The sequence below is a fragment of the Priapulus caudatus genome, unplaced genomic scaffold, assembly GCF_000485595.1.
Source record: "Priapulus caudatus unplaced genomic scaffold, Priapulus_caudatus-5.0.1 Scaffold120, whole genome shotgun sequence".
Taxonomy (NCBI): Eukaryota; Metazoa; Priapulida; class Priapulimorpha; order Priapulimorphida; family Priapulidae; genus Priapulus; species Priapulus caudatus.
This window is the reverse complement of record NW_014577181.1, coordinates 529,489-539,932: the sequence shown is the minus strand read 5'-3', so window position 1 is coordinate 539,932 and position 10,444 is coordinate 529,489. Positions and strand designations below refer to the sequence as shown.

At 45.0% G+C, this 10,444-nt stretch overlaps 1 protein-coding gene across 5 annotated transcripts in view; it reads left to right on the top strand.

Annotated features, from left to right (window-relative positions):
* The first annotated feature begins 5,811 nt into the window (after window positions 1-5,811).
* Window positions 5,812-10,444, top strand: part of LOC106805607 (nascent polypeptide-associated complex subunit alpha, muscle-specific form-like) — a 26,511-nt gene continuing 21,878 nt past the window's right edge. For all 5 annotated transcript variants that reach the window (XM_014807282.1, XM_014807281.1, XM_014807280.1 and 2 more), the window contains exon 1: window positions 5,812-5,995. The gene's annotated coding sequence lies outside the window, so the exon portion shown is untranslated. The remainder of the gene's footprint in view (window positions 5,996-10,444) is intronic.

Below are 10,444 nucleotides of genomic sequence, written 5' to 3'. Positions count from 1 at the left end.
AGAGAGAGAGAGAGAGAGAGAGAGAGAGAGAGAGAGAGAGAGATAGGTGTGTGTGTGCGTGTGAGAAAGAGATAGAGGGAGAGAGAGAAAAGGGAGCGTGTGAGAGACAAAGAGACAAACAGACACAGAGAGAGGGGGGGGGGGGTAAAGCAGCTCGTACCACGACAATGAGACAGCGTGACTTGTGTCAGCGAGTATGTTAATGTACGCACTTGGCTTTAGATAAGACCCGCGTTGGAAAATAAAATTGTAAAATGTACCCGATTGTTAAAGTCCAAACTTGTAGTATCTTACGACAAGGGGTTTGGACACGGTGAGCAGAATGAATCTACGCGAATCGAATAGCTATAGGAGTATAGGGCAATGCGACTATCCGCTTCCTGGTCTCCTAGAAATCACTGACATATATACGTGAGACACCTCACGAAAATCAATTTGATGAATCAACGTCAACGGAAATTCGTTGCGCGTTTGAGGTAGAGAAAGGACGTAGAGAAATCAATGACGCTAAAGACATTTCAATGGCCGACATTTAGTTGTTTTGGGAGTACCGTGTTAGACAACGAATAAATTACCATAGAGGCTATATCGATAAAGAGAGCGGATTTTTATTAAAGAGGGTCACTTCTAAATCACGATCGTGCGCACAAAGCTGCTACATTATAGGGTTTTCAACCATTCTGGAGTGAATGGAATACATATCAGGAGTGAATAATAATATATAGATCTATTATTATTCACTCTTGACAATATATATATATATATATATATATATATATATATATATATNAAGAAAAAGAAAAGAAAGAAAAAGAAAAAGAAAAAGAAAAAGGTAAAAGAAGAAGAAGAGAAGAAAAAGAAAAGAAACAGCTTGCAAATGTCTTGCCAAATGATGGGTGGGGTTGGGGGTCACCCCCCCTTCATTTGCAAGAAAAGGTAAAGAAGAGAATATTCTTGCAAATAATAGGGAGATTGCCCAAAAATGAGTGATGATACAAGCTGGACCACTTTCATCGAAAATCGAAAAATTAAGTGTCGAAATTCATCCATATAAAAACCTGTGCTTAATTTATAATCGAATTATCAAGGTGTTATTTCCTTGGAAGTCCAAGTGGGACCATCATTTGTCGATGATGCTGTTTCCGGCGGAAAGGTAGTGCGTGCGCTGCGTGCGTGCGTGCGTGCGTGCGTGCGTGCGTGCGTGCGTGCGTGTGTGACGCGATCGATATTAGCCGTCAAGCGAGCGAGCCAGCCACAGCGCGGCTGCTGCTGACTGAGCGGCGAGCGAGAATACATGTACGCTGGCGTATATCGTGTTATTCGTGTGTTCGTGAGTCGTATCGGCGTAAGGCGTAATGTCGCTGGCGGAGGTATTGCTCTTTCCGTGAGTGCCTCTGTCTAGTTTTAGTTAGTGTGTGTATGCGCACGCGCGCGCGCGTGTGTGTGTGTGTGTGGTGTGTGTGGTGTGTGTGTGGTGTGTGTGTGTGTGTGTGTGTGTGTGCGCGTGTGCGTGCGTTTCATCTCTCCCCGGTCATGTTTTTCTCTCCTCTACATAATACAACAATTATTGTTCAAGTCGCTACAGCATAGATTTTATAGCAAATCACTATTCCCCACAGTTCCGGAGACCCTCTTTTAAACGTTCCAGTTTCATAGCATTGATTTGAACGAAAATCCTAGCTAGTTCCGGAGACCCGCCATTTCTCGAACATACCGGTTCCAGAGCATACCACATTCACCAAACATTAGTTCAGAGACAACCATTTTAGGTCTGAGTTAGTTCAGCAGGCACCCCCCCCCCATTTTTAACTTCGCAGTGGCACATACCAGATACACTCATAATGTGGGGTGAGTCCCCCCCCCCGGGGTTTCATCTCCTTGGTATATGTTGCTCCTTGGTTCCCTGCACAATTTTTTTGCTCAGCAATTTTAGGGCTTTGATTAGCCTAAACTCTGAGAGCTTTCCCGGACCCCTGCCAGGGCTCTGCCCTGGACCCCGCCAGGGGCACTAAGGCGGGCCCCTGGGCCGGATTCATCAACGTTGCGCAAAGTGTATGCGTATACAGAGTTTCTACGAAGTACGTACGCAAAGCTCGTAGGTGCGATTCATCACGCAGCGCTAAGCACCTGCGTACGCAAATTTGAGATTCCAGTGTAAATCCACTACGCCATCGTGCTGCTGTGCTGTTGAAGGGCGTGCCTAGCATAAACCAATCACACTGTGCGCGCACATACGATAGAACCAAACTGACGCCTCTCTGCCATATTGGCTCTTCTAGCTCTGTCTACATCATGCTGTGGGGTGCTGGGTGTGTATTCTGTTTCATAATTCGATTCAAATTTATTCGATGCGTGAATCGAATGATTCGATGGCATCATTCGATGCGTGAATCGAATGATTCGACTGCATATTCGATTCACGGATCGAATCATTCGATTCATGCATCGAATCATTCGATTCACGCATCGAATCATTTGATTCACGCATCGAATGATTCGATTCACGCATCGAATGATTCGAGTGCATCACATTCGATGCGCGAATCGAATGATTCGATGCGTGAATCGAATGATTCGATGCGTGAATCGAAATGATTCGATGCGTGAATCGAATGATGCATCGAATCATTCGATTCACGCATCGAATCATTTCGATTCGCGAATCGAATGACTGCATCGATCATTCGATGCGTGAATTCGAATCATTCGATGCGTGAATTCAAATGATTCGATGCGTGAATCGAATCATTCGATGCGTGAATCGAATGATGCATCGAATCATTCGATTCACGCATCGAATGATCGCATCGAATCATCTCGATTCACGCATCGAATGATTCGATCCTGAAATTTATACCTTGCCCGTTTCCGAATCTAGCGCCATCCTTCAACCAACTTATACAATACACAAACTATATCAAAAAATAATAATTTTACAATCTATTCTTAGTATTTTGAGTAGGATGGATTGAGAGGATGGCGCGAGAAGACGGAGGAGGTAGAGGAGAGTGGGAGAATGTGGAGGAAGTAGACTGTATTGTATAAGTTGTTGATAGATGGCGCTAGATTCGGAAACGTGCGCAAGGTATAAATTTCAGGATACGAATCTTCGATGCGTGAATCGAATGATTCGATGCATCATTCGATGCCTGAATCGAATGTTCGATGCGTGAATCGAAGATTCGATGCATCATTCGATTCACGCATTGAATGATTCGATTCACGCATCGAATCATTCGATTCACCCATCGAATCATTTCGATTCACGCATCGAAGGATTCGATTCACCGCATCGAATCATTCGATTCACGCATCGAATCATTCGATGCATCATTCGATGCGTGAATCGAATGATTCGATGCGCGAATCGAATGATTTGATTGCATCATTCGATTCACGCATCGAATCATTCGATTCACGCATCGAAATGCATTTGATTCACGGCATCGAATGATTCGATGCATCATTGCATGGCGTGAATCGCGATCATTCGATGCGTGAATCGAATCATTCGATGCATCATTCGATTCACGCATCGAATCATTCGATTCACGCATCGAAATCATTCGATTCTCTTTTCTGATATAAATCAAATAATATGCGATAAATCTAATGTTATATGTGATAAATCGAATGATTATATGGTGCGCGTGCGCGCGTTGCGTGGTGTGCGTGTGCACGTACACGTGCGCTGCGTGCGTGTGTACGTACACGTGCGTGCGTGCGTGTGTAGTACACGTGCGTGCGTGCGTGCGTGGTTGCGTGCGTGTCACTGTACACGTGCGTGCGGTGCGTGCGTGTGTGCGTGCGCTGTCACGTACACGTGTGTGCGTGAGCGTGTGTACGAGCACGGCCGTGCGTGTGCATGTGCACGTACACGTGCGTGTGTACTTACACGTGGCGTGCGTGCGTGTGGCACGTGTGCGAGCGTGTGTGGCACGTACACGTGCGTGCGTGCGTGCGTGTGCACGTACACGTGCGTGGTGGCGTGAGTTTGTACATACACGGGCCGCGCGTGTGCACGCTACACGTGCGTGCATGTGCACGTGCGTGCGTGTGTGTGCACCGTACACGTACGTGCGTGTGCACGTACACTGCGTGCGTGCGTGTGTACGTACACGGCGTGCGTGCGTTGCGCACATCCATGGCACGTGCATCGCGTGATTGTGCACGTGTGCGTGCGTGCGTGTGCACGTACACGTGCGTGCGTGCGTGTGTACGTACACGTGCGTGCGTGCTTGTGTGCGTGCGTGTCACGTACATGTGCGTGCGTGCGTGTGTACGTACACGTGCGTGCGTGTGCACGTACATGTGCGTGCGTGCGTGCGTGCATGTGCACGTGCGTGCGTATGTGTGCACGTACACGTACGTGCGTGTGCACGTACACGTAGTGCGTGTGCACGTACACGTGCGTGCGTGCGTGCGTGCGTGTGTACGTACACGGGCGTGCGTGCGTGTACACGTAACGTGCGTGCTTGCTGCACGTGTGCGTTCGTGCGTGTACACTACCGTGCCGTGCGTGTGCACGTCACGTGCGCTGCGGTGCACGTACAAGTGCGTGCGTGTGCACGTACACGTGTGTGCGTGTGCACGTACACGGCTAACTACGAAATCGCTTATAACGAAAACAATGCCAAGCTATGACAAAAGAAGCGTCAAAGGCGCCGCCGGTCTGTGTAGTATGTAATTATTTATTTATTTTTAGTTGAGTAGTAATTTATAATGTTTTCTCAATAAATAATGTACTGCGGTATGCTGGAAACACCTGCGGAAATTTCTAGTGGTTTACGGCACCTCGTCCGCTCGTGTAAAGTTACGCAAAGGTTTACGTAAATTTTAGCTTGATGAATCGCACTAAAACGGCCTCGCTGCCGTACGCGAAATCGTACGCAAATTTACTAAATAATGTGTTGATTGAATCGCAACTAACCAACGTCGATTGCGTACACAAGATTTACGCAAAATATTTTGCGTACGCAGCTTGATGAATCTACCCCCAGATTCTACAGTTCCCAGGGGCGTGTACAGGGGGGGTCCAGAGGGTCCGGACCACCCCTACTCGCGCAGAAAACGCATCTGAGGGGGTCTAATTTCAAAAATTTCCTGGGGGAGAGCCGACCCCCCCTTCGGTCCCTTCGCGTGTTCCTGTAAACGCCCCTGGTTTCGCCCCTACTAAGAAAATACCCTGGCGCCGCCCCTGGTACCAGGGTACGTTCCGGTATACCGGACCGTACCCAGGGTACGTTACGGCAGTACCCCGGGGGACATAGACCCTCTCAGCGCCACTACTAGAGAAGACGCCTAGCTTGGCGATGTCCATGCACTGTTGAGTGTAATGTATTTTGCTGTGAGAAATTATCTATAAGCTAGCTTATATGCAGATATCAGAGTACACTGCACGAGTTCATAATACTGGTATAATGCATATAACTTTATAATCTTTCAATTGTTTTCATACATTGATTTATATGCAGTTCAGCAGTCATGCACATGCTGTGACCCTGCAGTGCATTTCTGCAAGGAGATGGTGTCGGTAAAAGTCGAAATAAAAACCGCGTTCTGTTTCGCGGCACACGGCGTCAGCCAATCAACATCTTCGCCGCTGGAATTTAAATGTGATTCGCGTATTTATACATACCCACTATTTTCTGAACAACAATATATTACGAGATTATATGTGCGTGGAATAAGTAAATCAGAACAATTTTACAGAAAGCAATTTATTCTCCACATATTTCTCCTTAATATACGAAGTTTCATCAACTTGAGCAAAACCTGTATGCCGCATTACTGCGGGATTATTTTATACGCGCATGCACCGACAAACAAGAGGTGGCGAATGGAATTCGTTGTTGATTTTGAATGGCGACCGCAAAAATTTTGTCCTTTTCCCGAAGATAGCGCGGAGAATTTGAAGTACAGTATAGATCTATGTTTCATATGCAGCAAGGGCTTCAACGTAAAATCTCAAAAGAACGATTACGACAGATTTTAGGTAAGTATATTACTGATTTATTTATTATCTTTTCCGTTTTCGCGCACAAAATTTAGTACAGTACAGTACAGTAACAGTACTGTCAGTAGCCTGAGTAGGTCTACTAATACCAGGAGTAAGATAATATAGAATATTATATCTTAGAATATTAGAATATATTATCTTACTCCTGCTAATACTATAGCCACAAGTTCCCTTCTCGCTTAACACTACGTTGGCGAGAGGTCTACGAGTGAACACTACGTTGTCCTACGACGTGTAACAGTCGCAGAGCTTGGTCGGTTTACTACTACTAGTAGTAGTACTATAGCTGAGAGTGAGAGGGTCTATGTCCCCCGGGGTACTGCCGGAACGTACCCTGGGTACGGTCCGGTATACCGGAACGTACCCTGGTAACTATTTGATATGGTTAGGGTTAGGGAGTATGCGTAGGCGACTGACTCCCTAGACTCGTTAGTGGAGTAGGCGAGGTACGGTCCGGCATATTAGATAGTACCACTACCAGGGTACATTCCGGTATACCGGACCGTACCCAGGGTACGTTCCGCCAGTACCCTGGGAGACATAGACCCTCTCAGCACTAGTACTACTACTAGTACTGCTCATAGTCATAGTCATAGGGTCTATGTCCCCCAGGGTACTGCCGAAACGTACCCTGGTAACTATTTGATATGGTTAGGATTAGGGAGTAGGCATAGGCGACTCCCTAGACTCGTTAGTGGAGTAGGCGAGGTACAGTCCGGCATATTATTATTAGATAGTACCAGGGTACGTTCCGGCAGTACCTACCCTGGGGGACATAGACCCTCTAATCACTAGTAGTAGTACTAGTACTAGAGAGTAGAGTGACTAAAGTATAGAGGTTAGGCTAGTTCACCATACCGATTTGCAAACATACGCGTTCCCGTGCCTCATAATGATTAGTTTTCAATGTCCAAGGGATTGTATCGAAGATAATAACCGTTGTGTGATCGCAATTGCGCTTGTTGATTCCAGCTATTAATAGGCCTACTAGACCCATGTAGGCCTAGTTTATAATACATTTGATTTAGTTGTTATGTTGACATTGACATTGTTTATGTTTGTTGTGTTGAGATTAACCCCAGCACATATCCCCCTGAATCTTGAGGTTGGTGTTGGAAACCTCATTCCACTCAAACGAAGTCTACTGTTATGTTCACATTACTCAGTTTCACTGCTGCTGTTAGATTTCTGGTACCAAATTGCACATATTTGTAGCACTGCTGGCAGCGGGATAAAGTCAGAAGTTTGCCCCACCAGTCGCCACGCTCATTTTTGATACACAATGATGTTTCAATATTTAGTTAGCCGAGGAGTGTAACCATGCAGAGAGAATAGCAGATAAGATTGAGAATGAAACTAAACGGTAAACTGCATTTATTACGTATCAAGAGACATGTTCCATTGTTGGCTATATATATGTCGGATCCTCTAAACTTAGCCAGAGTCAACGCTGCGCATGAGCGCTATATTATATTGTTACATCCTTTCTTCTTTATAAAAGAACAAACTTCAAACTAATTACCGTTGATCGTTACTCAACCAAAAAAACATTAGATTTAGAGAGTCTCGACCTAGACAAGAAAATCTCGCTTCCGATTCCTATAGACGTTAACTATACCCTTTATCTTGAGTGCATTAAATTAATTCAGTCTTGCAATGCTTCAAACTGTCTGACTCATCTAAACACAACTTTATAGTAAAATGAACTCGAATTAACTTGTCATGATGCTACTTTGAATAATGATTGGTTCATCATTGCACTGTACGTCTCACAGATTAAGTTTGACAGGTTTGTAAACCTTCCTGCCACATCTCGACACAAACACTGGACTGCGTGTCGATGTCTTTAACTCAGGTGGCGGTCTTTTGGGAGGACTGCCTGCGATTATTGGCCTGTCAGCTCGCAGTGATGCATCTACAGTCATTGGAGAACTCGGAATTGTATCCGAGTGTGTCACCGGAATGTCCTCATACTCCTGCACATCCCGTAGCTGCTTGTCCTCTGCCGATTTACGTAGATGACGTCGGTTATGCCGCAAGATCCTTCCGGATTCCGTTTCGACGTTGTATGATCGTGTGGACACCTCTTGTTGTACTGTACCTTGTTTCCACTTCTTCTGTCCTTGCGAAGGCGCAATACGAACAGTGTCACCCACCGTGAGCGGTTCTAGGTTTCTCGCGCCACGATTGTAATAGAGCGCCTGTTTCTCCTTTATAGCCTCTAGTTGACGTGACACAGATTTCGGAATCTGTGGTTTTAGTAGAGTTGCCTTCATTGGCAGAACTTTGGCGTTTGAGTGCGACGGTTCATTTTAACCGTTGAGCTGGACTGCTGTCCATAGACTGCGACGGGGTATTGCGGAAGTCTAGAAGCGCCAGGTAAGGATCAGTCTTTGAAACTTTGGCTAAGTGCATGAGTCGTTTAGCTGTGACATCTTCACAGCCTGTTCCGCCTTCTCATTGCTTTGCGGGTAGCCTGGAGATGATGTCACATGATCAAATCCCCATTCACTCACGAATCTGCGAAATTCCTCCGCACTGAATTGTGGGCCGTTGTCGCTGATTATCGTGTTCGGTACACCGTGCCGTGCAAACTGAGCACGGAACTTTCTGATAGTGATGTCACGATCATCGATTATAATTTATACTCGATCATCGGTTGAACAGTGGCTCGAACCAAGCGCTTAGTGATGTCACGATCATCGATTATACTCGATCATCGGTTGAACAGTGGCTCGAACCAAGCGCTTGGTTATCAAAATCCATAATCAATTTCATCAAAGAAAAAAAAATCGAAATAAATGTAAAACTTAGAAAAGTGATGAGAATCAGAGATATCATCGCTACTATACAAGTTATCCTTTATTAACATACATGTATTATACACATAGTAGTAAACAGTATTATACACATAGTAGTAAACAGTGCAAAACAAACAGTAAACAGGGCTAAACAAGCACATACATGCACACACGTACATGCACACGACGTTACGCACACGCAGGCATTCAACACCCCGAGTAACCGATTGTAACCGATCATCAGTTACTTGGGTCCAACCGATGATCGATTACGAAATTACAACCGATTGACAACACTACTTTCTGATCATCGGCGACTAGTGTTGTCAATCGGTTGTAATTTATTCTGCACAACAAGACAAATTCTCACACTGTAACGTGAGACGCGAGAGTTGTGGCAAGCATGGTAAACATTTAAAACAAGAGAACAAATGCCATACGCCATTTGTAAATGTATTGTTTTGTTTTATTAGCAGTAGATAATTAATGATTTTGACGTGTTTTTCAAGAAAAGCACACATTTTATTTATTATTATAAAATGATATTACTATAAGAATTATAATTCGTAGTTTAAATGTGTTATTTTCAACTTAATATTAAAGTTACGAGAGGGTCTGGGCTCTCATAATGTTAAGAGGATATTTGCGAGGATTTTTCGTTCTCGTAACATTACGATGTTTCTGTCAACGGTTTACGAGTGGAAGTTAATGCTAATGTTAAGACTAATTTCGTTTCTGACAACGGGCCCCAGGAGTCAAGCGATGACGTAAACATTTGTGCGGCCCGTATGTTTTGGATGCCAGATGAAATGGAGGTGTCAGCGGTGTAACCACGGCCACGGACTAAACATGGAAATGGAGTAAAACACACGTACTAATCACGGACGCACATGGACAGACCTGACAAAAAGTTTCTTATCACGAGCGTCCGTGTTTACGAAATCACTGATGATAGCATTGCGTACGGCCGAGCATGTGTGCGAAAATGTCCGGTGCACTATAAATCTGAATCACGCCCGTTTCGCCGGCAACGGTTTGAAACTGTAAACAACTGATTTCTTGGAATGCGGATTTCAATTAGACATTTCTTAGTAACCAGCAGTGATATTGGACAATCTAATACGCGTTTGGATGTAAGGTTATGTACTTATTGTATCCCGCGCGACGAACGGGGATACTATGGTTTCATGTCTGTACAGCCGCCACCGCCGCAGAGATTTTCCCTTCCGCTCTATAACGCGACCCCTAATTGACCTAGCGTGACCAAACTTGGTCTACTTTCACATCTTGGGGAAAAGGTAAGCAACGTACCAAAACCAGGTCACTGCGACCCTTATTTGACCTTTACCTTGACCTTGATAATATTTCCCTTCCACTGTAACTCGGCCCCTAATTGACCTAGCGTGACCAAACTTGATCTACTTACACATCTTGGGGAGAAGGTGGGCAGCGTACCAAAACCAGGTCACTGCAACCTTTATTTGACCTTTATTTGACCTTGATTATATTTCCCTTCCACTTTATAACTCGGCCCCTAATTGACCTAGCTCTACCAAAACCAGGTCACTGCGACCTTTATTTGACCTTTACCTTGACCTTGATCACATTTCTCTTCTACTCTATA